Here is a 15,295-nt window from a genome sequence, read left to right on the forward strand (position 1 = left end):
GTATGTGTGCTGCATTGTGGGAGAGTCGCCCCTGCAGCTCTGATTTAGCGGCCCCTTATCCCTTTGAGGCGGTGTGCCTTTGACTTGTGTGCTTTTCGGGTGCTGGGATGTTTGAGACTTGGGTCATTTGTGCTCTTGGACTGATTTTGTGCTCTTGTGCATTGTTTGTCTGCAGATGTGTTATTGACGTCATGGGTTGTAGGTGCACGGGATGTGTCAGAGTGTGACCTGCTCCTTTCCAGGTGCGATCCACACTGGGCCACCTCAAAGTCGTCTTGTGCGCCATCTCATGTGTTTTGACTGCAGCCATGCTATCGTCATGCAGTGTCACTTGCATTGCCAGTGTGGCTGACAGAGCCGCTGCTTTTCTGGATTCTGCACATGTGCATGGGTAGGTTGTGGCATTGGTGATATGGAGGGGGGCCCATTTGTGCACATTGTAGACAGGAGCATACTTGTTATATGTGCTGTAGTGTGCCAAGGGTATCAAGGACATGTTCTACTATCATTGTGCATGTGCAGTGTGCTGCACATGATTGTGCATGTGTGCCATTGTGCCCATCTCCATCGTCTAACCAGTTCCTGGTGGTTACTCACCCTGTTGCTGTTGGGTCAGGTCATATTGAGCTGTGTCCAGACCCCCAACTCTTTGCACTGTCTCCACACTGATGACTGTGGCCATCATTTCCTTCAGCTCATCCAGCTCTTCCTCTGGCGCAGGACTCCCACCTCCAGTCGCCTTTGCTGCCTTCCTTTTGGTGGCGAGTTTCTGTTTGGTTTGGCTTTGTACATCATGCCAGCGCCTCTTGGCCTCCTCCATTGACCTCCTAGACACTCCAACTGCATTCACGTGTTTGATGATTGGCTGCCATATTTCGGTTTGTGTTGCAAATAAAGCAGTGGAGATGATGAACAGTTGTTGGTAGTGTTCTATCACCTCCGTGACGATGATCCGGTCTTCCTGCGGACTGAACCCCATCTTCCTCTTCCTCTTCTCCTTGCCCTTCCCCTACACAGGGTTCCTGGCTGGTCCTCCGTGGGGCTTGTGGGGTTTGGGTTGTCATCTGCACTCGGTCCGGGTGCATCCATGGTGCTACGCACTTTGCTTTGGTTTTGATGTTTTTTGTTGCTTTTATAGTGCTTTTTCCCGCATGAGAAGTGGAAATTGCAGGCCTGTCGCTGGTTGTCGCTGATTTTTGTATTGCGATTTGGGGCATCGCATCTTTTTTTGCGTTCATGTTTTGCATTTTTTAGGTGTCAAGTTAATTTTTAGGTGGTCATTTGGCGCGTTATCCTGCTGCTATCGTATGGTGCTGCCGGGTTGGGAATACAACGTTAACACAGTGTTATTTTGTTGCGATAGACTGTGATGTGAAGAGTTGCGTTAAGTTAATTTGCTGATGGTTATCACACGCTCTTGTGAATATCCCGATATGTATCCTACCTTAAGGGTCAAATGCTAAGGGCATATACTTGGTGCTCAATTTAGGGCCAATTGTAAGGTGTCCATATAGCTCACATCTCAAAAGACACCGCATATCACAATTGGAGCCCTATAACCACTGTTTGGCGTAGGACCCTCTTTACCCTAAACCAGTTCCCACATTCCCTACTGCCAGGCCTCCTTCCAAAAAGGCAATGGGAGTCTATTCTCCGCTGTTTGGTTTTTTGTGTTATGGAATTATGTTTCTTATTGCTACATGCACAGGCATATGCTCTTCAGAGTATGCTTTCTGTAATGATCTCATACCATTAACAAGATAGCAGTCATTAACAGTCAAAGGCATTTTCAGGCACTTCACAGACTAGAAGTTACACACATTTACAAAATTAGGGCTACTGTTTCTAGAGAGGGAGAAAATTAATCTGGGCAGGTTGTGTGAGACTAGAGTAAGGGCATAGGGCAGTCAATAAGACTGTCTCATGTTGCCTTCACACATCCCCAAGGGGATGCCATCCTTCATCATAGGGCATTACTCCTCGTTGGGCCGCGCTGCAATGCCCAATGGGTCCCCCGAAGGGTCACTATAGCGGAGATCTATTTTGAAAAAAAAGTATGATGATTGCAAGAAATATTGTAAGTGGGGTGATGTAATGAGTATGAAAATGTGGATTAAAACTGATAAGGGAGGTCACAAACTATTCTTTAATAACTGGACCGCCCTGTCTGACTTAAAGCCTTTTTACAGGTGAATACTACCAATAGGGTCATAAGGAAACCTGGTAGTCCGTACACTACATACCCCATAGTTGTACGTGAGTAGCCTCCCTCAGGTCTCACTCTGAGTAGAAAGTCAACATGTTTCGTGCCTTTTAGTGGTCATAAGGATCCGTGGCGCTTCGTCAGGACAGAAAAAGTGATCTACCCCACAAATTTATCAAAGTGGTGCCCCCAAGTGCACATACTGTACATGTGGTTCACTATCCAACCTAAGTAAAGATTTCTAATTGCCTCCTCGGGTGAAGCAGAGGTACCGCGAGCATCCTTGCTAGAGATTAGAAGAGTGCAGACACATAGTCGCACCTACCCTCGTCCTCCACGGCCCCAGTTATTAAAGAATAGTTTATGACCTCCCCTATCAGTTTTAATCCACATTTTCATACTCATTACACCACCCCACCTACAAACTTTCTTGCACTCATCATACAGTTTTTTTCAAACAAAGATCTCTGCTATAGTGACCCTTTGGGGGACCCGTTGGGCATTGCAGCGCCAGCCCAAATAGGAGAAACGCCCTATGATGAAGCATGACATCCCTTTGGGGATGTGTGAGGGCGACATGAGACAGTCTTATTGACTGCCCCCGTGCGCTTACTCTAGTCTCGCACAACCTGCTTAGATCCTTTTTCTCCTTCTCTAGGAACAGTAGCCCTAATTTGGTACATTTGTGATTTATACTAAGGAGCACGGGCGTGGGCCTCCCAAGCCATCTCCCGGCCCCTCCCCCTTTTTTCCTTTATTTAGGAAACACTTTGAGACGTAGAAGTTACACACTACTGACAACACCCACAAACCAAGGCAATGTGGCGAAATGGTCCAGTCATGCTCTTCCTCGTGCTCCCTGCCGTTCAAACCAGCCATTCAGTCTTGGAACCCACTCTCTGTTAGCAGGGGTTATATTTCAGCTACCTCACTCCCTGCTGGCACTGGAAGTGTCCCGCCGCGCTGTGAGCCTGGGCATTCAGCCGCCTACTGCCATTCCCCGGTGGACTGGTACCGTGTTCACGCACCCACCGTCAGAGAGGGCCTGCGAGGGTCTTTGTTTCAACGAAGCAGCCGCAGGGCGCTTCCATTAGCACTGAGTAGGGCCGCCCAGTACCAGTGACTAGCTCGATCAGAACACATTCTCGAGATAAATAAACCAAGCACCAACGCCAGGCCTCGGCAAGAAATGCTTTACATGCCAAGAGGTTTTGCCCCTTGCCCTATACGTAATACTTGGAATGTTTTATCCTCTCACGGGCCAATGATCTTGTGTTAGCCAGGCGGCTAATGAAATGGACATTGATTGTAGCCAGAACGTGATGGTCAGGCCCTTGTCCCTAAATTACCTTTACGGCTGTGACACTCCCAAAATCTTTGTCAGCAAATGCACGGCCTCCGCCCGAGGCCGAAGGATGTGCTTCTGTTACGTAACATCGAGTCTAGGTGAATGGGCTGTGTCAGCGCGCATCGGTAGAGATAGACACACGTCCTTGTCTTCCCATTTAATGGTGACTGTAATGAGATCATTAAAGAATGCCTTCTGCGTCACTCATTGAATGGGACATGCTGTAGTTCATTTGCTTATGTATGGCTTCCCATACACAGAACGTACGTCGGGGTCCACTGCAGCGTTTCCAATAGGCTTCCCACAGCACCTACCCCTTCTGAGCACCCACCAGCAACCTCGAGACGACATGAAAGGTATAGCAGTATGAAAAGAAAAAATACTGTTATTCATCTACACCATAAAACTCTTTAAATTCAATGCCGGTCTGCGTGACTACAGAGGAGTGTTATGGCTAGAACTGGACTATAAGACACCTGCAGAAAAAAAGACGGAACGAGGATGCTCCAACCATGCTCGTAGCGAGTAATTTCCGCCCTGCTGCCGGTAGATGGCGCTACCATGTAAGGTGCAGTCTGCTCCGTGTAAACTGTTCCCCTGATTTATATGAGCTAATACCTACCATAGAGTGATGCTCAGAACAGGAAGCAGAGGCTGAAATGGTGAAGATTCTGGAGAGGGTTCTTTGTTTTTATCAGTAATAATGGATTCGCTGGTGATGCGTATCTGCTCTAGAGGCTAGAAACGGACACGTCTTCAGAAAGAGGCAGCTTCGAGCCGGTGATTTTTGGGTGCCAGCCTCTCTGCTGCTATGATCTGCCTACAGGGGTTTCTTCATCAGGTAAGCCTGCGGAATATTTCACCAGGGACTGGACATCGGGTATCCTGGGCTTGTATTTCGTGCCGATGTTCGGGCGTCAGCCCAGACGGGACATTGGGGCTTGCTGTGAATATCAGGTGCATTGCAGTCCGAGGAAACCTTTAATCGCATTACAATTGGCAGGATTTTTTTTCTCCCTTGGTGTGACAAAATGACATTGGGTGTTTGATTGGTGTGACTGCATTTTACTGCAGTTGGGTGTCATTGTTCCCGCATTCGGGTGTCGGGCAGGTGTTTGTTTTCCGTTTTATCCCTTCTGTGTGGAATGATTGTCAGTGCGATCATTTGCTCGGCAGTAGGGTCTGAGTTTTTCACACCTCCCCACCGGAGGTCATATTGGTGGCTGCTTGTTACTGTACACTGCGCAAATTGGAACCACTGTGGAAAACACCGCACGTCCATGCTTGGGGTTGCCAGTGCCCCTCTTTTCCTTGCGGTGACCAGCGCCCGCTACCCCCGGACACGAGGGCCATTTAAATGGATGCCTGTCCGTCTTCGGACCCAGTCTTTTGTTGTTTGAAAAAATCAATGCCTTTGCAGTGAGGTCTGCTACACTGACGGTCCACGTCTTGGGAAACTCGAATGTGCGCACGCCTTTTGGCTATATTGACGGTGTGCTGTTAAATGCACAGTGGATTTTAGTGGTAAGAGGGGATCCTTCGTGATTTAACCCATTTGCTTATATTTTCAGTTTACAAGGGGCGTCTGCGGATCTGTTATATCAGCTCGGCCGCTCTGAATGCCAGTCCGTGAATGAGCGTCCCGTTTCACGGGCAGCAGCCTGCGAATGGCCATCTCTGTGAATTGAAAGTCTAACGCCGCATATGACTCAAACAGGGCGTAACGCAGGCCCCTGCAGCTCCCGGCGGTGCAAGGGGGGCAGCCCTCCACCCACTCAGGGGACCCCCATTCGGCTCAAGGCCAAACTGGGATATGTGAGACTTGCGGGGCCCCCTTCCCGTTCTACAGGGGTGTCCCCTCATTCTGCGTCGCGCCACTGACTCAAACAGCCATTTATTTCTACGGCAAAGCCGCGGGCTCGCCTCATTCAGCGCACGACGCTGCAGACTGGATGCTGCCCCGTGACATCTTTGATTTGTGGAAACGGGAGGGTGTGCCGTGCAAACACAAGAAGGTACACAAACAGAAAGGCAGCTGCGTGCAGCGAGTGTCCGCCTTTATGTCCCTGCCCAGAAAAAGACCGTATTGTCCGCAGCTGCCGTCGACGCGGGCAGGTCCTCCTATAGGTGGCGGTGTTTAATCGCCGCGCTCGGGCTGATGCGGCAGCGCTGCTGCTGCTGGCTGAGGGGCGCGGGGCTGGCCCTCGGCCGAGCGCCGCAGACTGCACAAAGATAGGCGTTTCCGACCGTGGAGGCAAGACGGCCGCTCGACCTCTGGCAATAAGCAGAGAAACTCATGTGAGCATAAGGATGAGTTGAATAGGAATTGTGTTCAATGGCTGGCTATCTATATAAATATATATATAGCACATAGTGATATTAATAATAGCAATGATAAATAGTTAATCAATGATCCTAATAATGCACTGATTCATTCCACGCTTCTGCCGTTTCTAGGTGCTGTAAACGTAATTTGTTGCATTTCTTAAACTTGTGGTTACACGTAGTGCTTTAAATTCGCACCACAACAATTCAAGTGTGCGCAGCCCTGAAGTATTGTAATATTATGATAATTAGAAGGGGCTCCTACGGTTATACGTGAGCCTTAAAAAAGCGGACACCAGAGGGATTTTTGGTTAGGCCCTCGCCTTTCAGAGCATGGGCTCTTCAGCATGAAAGCGAAATGTAATTTGTTTTGAGTGTTCACCCGAGGATTAAAGATGTGAGTGGATTTCGAAGATGCAGAGAGTGCAGTTCTGGACGATGTAATTTACTGTCAGCCGGGACCCCTCTCAGAAAGATCGATTTGCGCACACACACACACACGTGGTGTGTGGCCTCTAGTAACAACTCCCTGAGCCCGCCTGACAGCTCCTTCTAGGTGTGGCTAACGCGGCCTTTTTCGGATGCTCCCCCCCCCCCCCCCCCCCCCCCCCCCCCACACACACACACACATTGCATCTCAGAAATGGTCGAAATGTGGCCTCCCCGGGGTTGGGGCTTCGTTCAACATACACTGCTGCACTCAATTGTTGTTTTTAATAATTGAAAGGCCCCGCATTAGTCCTGACGCGTTAAGGGGGATTATCTTCGCTCTATCTGGAAGAGAAAGTGCAGGGCCTGGAGGTGAAAGCGTACAGGGCGCATCATTTACCGCCCAGCCCTCTCAGAGTAGCTCTCCGGCGGTTTTCCATTTCCTGCCTCGCTGTGCAGCAGGACGTGCTGACGGCCAGAGAGTGCATCACGGAGGCCCGGGCCGTCCCCCGGGAGCTCTGCAGTGCTTTGTAATTGAGGCGCACATGGACTCTGCTGACTGCGTCGGTTGCTGGACGGGGCCACCAGTAAAAGGAGATGGAGGGTGTGGGAGGTGTTGGTCACGTGGTGCGATTTCACCTATGCAGTCCGGTCAAGCCGGCGCAAGGATTCCATTTTGTGGCAGTAGGTGGTGGTTCCTGCTCCCCAGGAAGCCACCACCCTGAATCCTGATCCTGTAATTCACTTGCAGCTGCCGGATGCCCTTTATCGCGTTTCATTTTAACCCACTGACTCTGTAGACATCCTTATCAAAATCTGGAACATCAGGCCAACCGGCATCAGATTAATGGGTACATCTTGTACGCCTGGTTTATGCACTCAAGTCTATTTTTAGGCAGACTCGACTGTGTCACTTAAGCAGAGGGTAGATTTTCAGGTTGTAGCAATCACACGAGACGGGGACTGATCCAAGCAAGGAATCTGTCCCTTCAGCCTCTAGGTTGGTACTACAAAGTCACCAGCTGGGGTCCTGTCCCTTCAGCCTCTAGGTTGGCACTACAAATTCACCAGCTGGGGTCAAGTGCCCCCCTCCCCCCCCCAAACCCCTGTGCAGCTGCACGACTGCACCATTGTTCGCTATGCCCCTTGTAGCTCCAGTTAAATGTATCACCTTAGTAATAAATAGTGCCTTCGCATGAATCCTTCTATACATACATATACATCACTTACATACACCGTTTTCAGCTGACACACATGTGTCTGTACTTTAGTGATCCGAGTAGATGCAACAATTTGCCAGCCATTAAACCAGCACCTCTGTGTAAGAGTTAGACTTGCAATAGCAAGGACTGGCCAACAACAATGGTTTATAGACTCATTTCACAAATGCGGAGTGTGCCTTTACTGGAACAGGAGTCACGTGACCGCCAGCTAAAGTGGTCTCTGTAGATGCTGAGCTGATGCAGGATACATTTTGGATTCACCAGTTCTTTAAAGAACATTAGCAATCATTGCAAGCCTTGGAATGTACACTGGGCGAGGGAGGGCCTGATGTCTGCATTAAATACTGCCTGCCGCCCTTCCTGAATTCTTTAAGTGTTGCTGCCGCTCTGCATGCTCCCTGGCCTGAGCTGGGGCTCTGCTAATGGATGACTTGGGGAACTCACTACAAGCAATATCCATCAATAATTCATCTGAAAAGAAAGGAATGCAGTCAAAGGGTTTTACTTGCAGATATTGCATCTATTTTACCCCAGTGTGCCCTAGCCCAAACCTCTTGGGGCCTGTGATGTACAGATGAAATTGATCAACAATTTCAAGGACTTCTAAAGAAGAGCACCAATTCAATTTTATTCACTTTCCATTTGTACCTTATATAAAAAAATCCTTAATTATACAGATGAGTTCTCAGTGTATTAAACAATGTGTACACAGTTTCTGAACTTCAAGAGGTGCACAAGTGATTAAACAAAACGAATAGTATTAGTCCTAGAAATTAATGTTTAAACATTGAAAGGAACAGCTGCCCTAACTATATCATAGTCTATAGAGCAACACTTCCTTTGTCTTGAATGCGTTAATGTGTTGCATTGTATAATGCACACAACAGCTTCAAGATCAGGCGTCTCTAACGAGTAGCACGCATAGGCTGGTCACTAATGTAATATTGTTTGACGTGGTCTCTATTACAACACTACAATACTAATAATATTATTAGCTCAGGATGACTTTCATTGATCATAATTATCTCTCATTAAAGAAAAGAGTTGGAGACCCTTCCTGTAGATGGCCCCAATTTTGGGAGTGAAAAGTACAGAGGTACAGAGAGACACTAATTTGCTTAGGATCACACAGTTTGGTTAAGTGGGGGAGACCTGGATGAACTCCCATGTCTCTAGGTTCTAAATACTTGCAGTATGGACACTTCATTGAATCTCCTTCCAAAAATGAATCAAAGTAATTCTTCAATATAAAATTAAATCTCTTAGAAAATTAGACAGAAGACACAAACTCCAACATCTGACACTAATTGGAAATTGACTTTATTGGTCTGGACTGAATTTCACAACATATCCCTCGATCTCAGACTCATTTTCTCTAATATGTCCATCAGCCAAACACATAGGAAGCCAAATAAATAATATTATATATTCACCCTGTCTCCTACTCTTATAAAATGGTTTTGGTGGGAAGACACTATTGTGAAAAGAGATTGGTTCATAATGCGCCTGCAGCTAAATTCTCTAAGTTCTCTAAAACGTGTTGTGCGTTGTTTAAGGACCTCAACCTATGCTTTGTAAGAAACACATTTAATTTAAGACTTTTTCTGATGCTAGAATATTTGAATATTCAAACAAGTTTGCTGACCTCAGTAAAGTATATTGAGGGTGATTGGGAGGGGTGAAAAAGAGGCAGTGCCAGTCTCAGCTATAATTGCATAGACATGCTACTTGCATGCTTTGGCAGTTTTTTCACACAATTACATGTGAGCTTCTGTCAAAGTCCGAATTCAATGGATATCTTTTTATTCGTCCTTGAAGCATTGGAGCAAATCCACAAATGGGATTTGCAATCTTTATTATGTGCCGGCAAGTAATCAGACACACATTGCGTTTGATATTTTGAAACATAATTTGATTAAGAAATTAATCAAGCAGACATTAGCAATGTGGTTGCATTTAATGCTTTATGCGGGTAGCAGACACGTGTTCAGAACATGCCAGCCACTGGCACATACTGTCAATAGAATGGAAAGCGACAAAGGACTGGGGCTTTTCTCTTGTGCAGATCTTCATGTGTTGTTATTAGTTCCACTCACGTTGTGAACATTTGAAACAATCATGGCCAAAGCAGTTCTTCACGTGCCATTTTACATCGTGTTTTTTTAGATTAAATCCAATTAAAGACTGTTGTGTAGTTTATTTTGCTTAGCCATGTGAAAGTGTGTCAAAGTACGAGCGAATGGGCACAACGTCTTCTAAGGCACAACGTCATTTTCAATGCACCCCCGCATGGTGATTGCGTTCAAAGTACACCGTTCCTTTCTCCACACCCCTTCGTACAGTCTATCATTCATTACTTATTTAAAAAGTCCACGTGACGTGCCTGCTTATGAGTCTGCAGAAGGGCGTGGCGATGATGCCAGTTGGACGAAGGGTCTGTGACATCAGTACCAGGCAGGTAGATAAGCAATGATGTCATTTTAACTATAGAACATAATGTCCTCTGTTATCAAGGCTCTGGTGATGCATAACCTTTTACTGAAAATCACTTTTGTGTTCTGGGAAAACTCTTTTCAATCGTGTTGTCGAAAACAATATTTTTCTTTGATACTCAAGAGTAACAAGACAACTTTCAAAAGCAGCAATACACTGTTTTTGCAAAGAATTCTACTACGTAAATTCCCGTCATCCTTCTGTCTTCCTGTCATCTGTCGATATACAGTGGGATTATGTAATATATGGTCTAAACCACCGCTATTACTTTGTTTATTGATTTATTTATTAAAAAACGATTGCAAGAACAGTCAGTAAACAATCCCTAATATAAGTGCACAGCAACCCATTTCATAATACTCTTCTACTAGACCTACCAACTCACATGGTGCCACTGCGTGTCACATGCTTTCACCTCCCTTCACACGGTCGCCCAATGAGGAGCTGAAATCACATGGTGGCAGAAAAGGTGAGCTGGAAACCACCGCACAAAGAGGCTTTCCAGATTGTCTTGGGTGGCAGTAATCAGCTGATATCTATTAAGGTGTGTGAAAATACCCCAGGACATCGGCAGCAGACTCAGCGACCCGTTGTTTCTTTTAGTGGGGGAGGGGGTGATGGGTTGTTGGAGGGTACAGTGCCTCTTAGGTAGCTCAAAGGTGAACAACCTTTACAACGAAACTTTTACAACGCACTACCATTACAACGCGACCATTACAACGCAAACCATTACAACGCATTGCGCTGGGGGGCGCTCTAGGATAGGGAATAAGTTTAATTTACTATCCAACACCTTCCCTAGTGTCCACGGGAACTGGAGTTGGAATAGTAAATTAAACTTTTCACTATCCAGCACCCCAACGCGCTATGCGTTGTAAAGGTTTGCAATGTAAAAACCACGTTGTAAAGGCATGCGTGGTAAAAGTATGCGTTGTAACGTCATACATCCAGCTCAAAGCATAAGGCCCACCCCCTCCAAGGAGCCGCCCCCTCCTCACACTGTGAAATATATTTACAAGTTAACAGGTCTGAATCTCTAAATGAAACCCTGTTTATTATTTCTTTATAATCGGAAACTTCTATTGTATGCAGTCATCGATTATAAGGAAATGATGTTAGAACTCAACTGTAATACCTTATTAAAGTAGAGTTCTGACGTCACAACATCTGGTGCCAGAACCAGCAGCCAAGGAGAAAGGCTGGTCAGGTCACAGAGCATATCTAAAGCGGCTGTTTATAGAACGAAAACGAAACATGGCTTTTTTTTCCATCTGCTCTGTTTTTCTAGCTGTACAGTGACAACCATAAAGGAGATATTTATGGCACCATGTTTATTTTCTGAACTCTATATGTAATTATAGAAAAGTTAGAATGTTTCTGCATGTTAATCTGATTCTATTATCTTCTTGCAGCAAATATTTCAAAGCTTTTTTGATGTGTTTAATGTTGCACTAGAAATTCAGTGATTCGATTCGATTCGATTCGATTCGATAATGCTTTATTCGATTTTGTTTTAAAATCATAAAAGCGTACATATAAAAACAGTCTTAAAATTAATACATACATACAATGACAATATGACTACAAGTTAAAAGGACATATGCCCAACCTCTGGGTTCCATAATAAGACATGTTATTCATACAGTTTATCACTATCGACTGTGGTAATACATAGAGCACTCAAAAGTTATGACAGTTATATAATGGTTCGAATCTATTGGGAGCGGAGAAACTAATACCACTGGATACACGAACTCCCCTTCCCAGCGGATGGTGATGCTCTACTGTTGGTCTAAGCAGGGGGATGTTTGGCATGCATGGATAAAAATCAAGTAGATCCCAAGTGCATATAGGGTCATCTCCTTCTTGGGGCGGGCAAGATCTTAGGTATGGGTCGATGTTCCTGTTCCTGAATTTAACCAGTACCAAGTCCCCGGGAATGTTTTTTGGTAATGAGCCCAGCCAGCCCACCCTTCTAACGCTCAGGATTCCACCATCTTGATCCGGTGGTAGGGGTCTATTTTTCCCCAACCAAAATATGACCTTATTTAATAGGTCCTGCTGTCTTTCGGCTTTCCCACGAGCAAGTGCTAGTACTCCTGAAAGAACGGACACATATGGTGCGGCTTCTGGAGGAAGGTGTATAAGAGGTAGTTTGTTTGATTCTATTCTAACCCCTGTGAACCTTGATGGAGCAGGTTTGAAGGGGGCTTTGGGTGCAATTGGGCCTGGAATTTTGAGTGGTTGTGTTGTGATTTGGGCGTTTACACGTTTAGGAGTTGGCTTAGATGTTTCCAAAATTGTAAGTGGTTGGGAACGGTTAGATGTTACCATATTATTGATAGGTGTCAGAATGGTCGTGATTGTATTCTCTAGTCCTGAGAGCCTTTCCCCTATGGAATTGATTTTTTCAACTAGTGGAGAAATGATGGCTTTGACAAGATGCTCGATCTGGGACAATAGAGTCAACTGAGGGTAGAGTATTGTATCGTCTGATTTGTCTGCAGACTCCGTGGTAGTAGGGAGGTTGTTGACAAGTAGTGTAGGGCTTACGGATAGTTTTTGTAATTGGGAATAATTCCCTTCGGGATTGTCCTCATAATGCTTCCTTTTAGTGGGTACAGGCCGAGGGAGGGCTAGATCTTGGATATTGTCTTTCTTAGGTGAAAAGGGAGGATCCCGTAAACTGCTGTTAGTACTTGAGGAGCTGGTGCCTTTAACAGGAGAAGGTGATTCCACCACGGCGTACTTGGTATTGCATAGGATGTTTAATTCGTCCCACAAAGACAGGTTTTGCCCTCTTACTGGAGTTTGTAAGGGAGATTGCATACTGGTTAAGGAGTGGCAAGGAGAGTTATAGTCTATCTCATGAACAGCAGGCAGTGTGCTGGTGCTATTCATGTGAAGCTCTTGTAGCCCTTGGCACTGGCCCCTCTCAGAAGCAATGTTTGTTCCCCCCTTGCGTGACATTATTAGAGTAGGATTAATTGATCCACAAAAATAGCTAATTTAGTAATTAGAATGACTCTACCTACTCTCACAGTAGGATCAAGGGAGGGGGCCCGTCCCGGTCCCTTCAGTCCACGGAGGGCCACAGAGGGTCCGCCCTTTGCCCGGGCTTCGCCCGGCTCGTCCCGTGCGCGTCCTCGCGGGGATGGGGGATGTAGTATGGAGCAAGACCGGCGGAGCCAAGCCCGGCCGGTCGTCCAATGTACGGGAGGGGTGGAGCCAAGCCCGGCCTCGGAGAAATGTCCCTGGGAACCCCAGTAGGGGAGAGCAGCCCAAACGTGAAGAAATCAGCCAGCAGGACACCAGGGGACTCGGCCCCTGTCCAGTCTTTATGCGCCTCCTGGCGCGCTCCTGCTCACGTCGTCGTCGCGCCCCTAAGGATGCTGGGGGATGTAGTATGGAGCTAGACCGGCGGAGCCAAGCCCGGCCGGTCGTCCAATGTACGGGAGGGGCGGAGCCAAGCCCGGCCTCGGAGAAATGTCCCTGGGAACCCCGGTAGGGGAGAGCAGCCCAAACGTGAAGAAATCAGCCAGCAGGACACCCTAGAAATTCTATTTTTAGTCTTGATGTTTGCGAACATGCTTTTTCTTTTATATGAAAGAGCTACCTACCAAGGATAAAAGTGGTATGTGGGGAATGTAATCACAACCATGTATTAAAAGGGCTAAAGTACCCCCTGACATATATGATAAGGTTATTGCAAGTCTCTTTGGAGTTCCATAACTTTATAAGGTCACTCGACCTTCTGGTTCACGCCTTTAGATGGTCATCGAACTATTTGGTGACTTGCAATATCCTTATAATGTACGTCGGGGGTACTTTATCCCATAAATGATTATCACTTAAGAAGTTTGTAGAAGTGAACTGTACATTCTAAATAAAAACTCGAGACCTTCAGAGACTTGCTATAATTGGTTCCCAAATAATGTGTCTTCTATCCTTTGCCAACAGGTAATGTCATAATTATTAATAATTGTAAGGAAAAAACCCTTTCCACACCAAAATCTATATACACAAACATTTTTCAACAAGCCTTATTATTGGGGCAATCTAGTATGCCTTATTGATTTCCCCTCATCAGAGTAGTCTATCCCCCCCCACACATTCACAAATCTTCTGTAAATATTCCTGTTACTGTGACTATTAAAGGACAGTTCTAGGGTCGATTGACACACTCCGCTTAGCAAAGCACTACATCTGTATGGATGAACATTTAAAAGAAAACATTGACTCTCAAATTGCTAATTTCCACCGATTTAACAATGTGGTCTTTATTATTGGAAAGAAAGTCCATGCCCTATTAAAGAAGATTGCAGGTAGTTGGATAGTAAGATGAAACATGGGAATAATGACAACATGGATGTTGAATTGTATTGGTAAAAGCCATATTGCGTTTTTTATTCTAAAGAATTACCTTTGGTAAACAATATGGAAAATAGGAGATGTAATGCAAGTATTGGGAATTACCGATGGAAGGATACAATTGGTGTAGCTGTGCTATACTGAGTGAGAATTTAAATCTTCCTGCCTCTGCATTGTAGGGTTTTGATACTTAGAGAGCTTTCTAACTTCGTTTTTCCCTCCTGAGCTTTTTAAGTAGATTTACAGTCATACTTTAAGATACTTATTGCTGTTTAGACATGTTTTTGTGACTTTAGGTTGTAAAATGTACCATGTCACCCTATTTTTGATTTAAAATGCATTCTGTTGTTTTTTAAAATCCAAGTCTCGCTCAGAGGGGTTGAGCGGTCTGGCATGTTGCTATTGTTGTCTTTAAGCAAGCCCAAAACGGCGGAAAGATCATGGACAACCTCCAAGGATCAGCAAATAGAGTTTTAATTGAACTAAGTATAATTCATGGCTATTTTGAAAGTGACAAAGGGAGTAGGCTGCAGAGCGGATGGAGCGATATTAGTGCAACAGTAAACAATGAAATATCTTAGTAGATACTGTAGGCTTTGCTATGAGATCATATACACAGGGAACTGCAAAAGGCAGTGACTACAAATATCTGAAGGTATTGCATGAAGTGGCAGCTCCTATTGTTAATTCCAAATATCAGCTCGGACCATATTTAGAGTTAGGGAGATGGGATACTCTATCAAAACGTGGCAGGTATCCCGTCTGCCATATTGCAAGTGCTGTGGGCTATAATGCACCTGTAATATGGCAGAATTGCCATTACCCGCTTTATGGATGGAGTTTCACCTCGGGCAAACTCCAAATAGGGCTATAAGTAATCAATAGTCAACTAAGGGATTCTGG

The 15,295-nt window shown here is 45.6% G+C and overlaps 1 protein-coding gene across 1 annotated transcript in view; it reads left to right on the plus strand.

The window, feature by feature from the left end:
- Window positions 1–4,186: 4,186 nt before the first annotated feature.
- LOC147731529 (sodium channel protein type 2 subunit alpha-like) overlaps window positions 4,187–15,295 on the plus strand; it is an 860,436-nt gene continuing 849,327 nt past the window's right edge. The window contains exon 1 of the mRNA XM_086956593.1: window positions 4,187–4,392. The gene's annotated coding sequence lies outside the window, so the exon portion shown is untranslated. The remainder of the gene's footprint in view (window positions 4,393–15,295) is intronic.

The sequence above is a fragment of the Lissotriton vulgaris genome, chromosome 2_1 (genome assembly GCF_964263255.1).
Source record: "Lissotriton vulgaris chromosome 2_1, aLisVul1.2, whole genome shotgun sequence".
In the NCBI taxonomy this organism is placed as follows: domain Eukaryota; kingdom Metazoa; phylum Chordata; class Amphibia; order Caudata; family Salamandridae; genus Lissotriton; species Lissotriton vulgaris.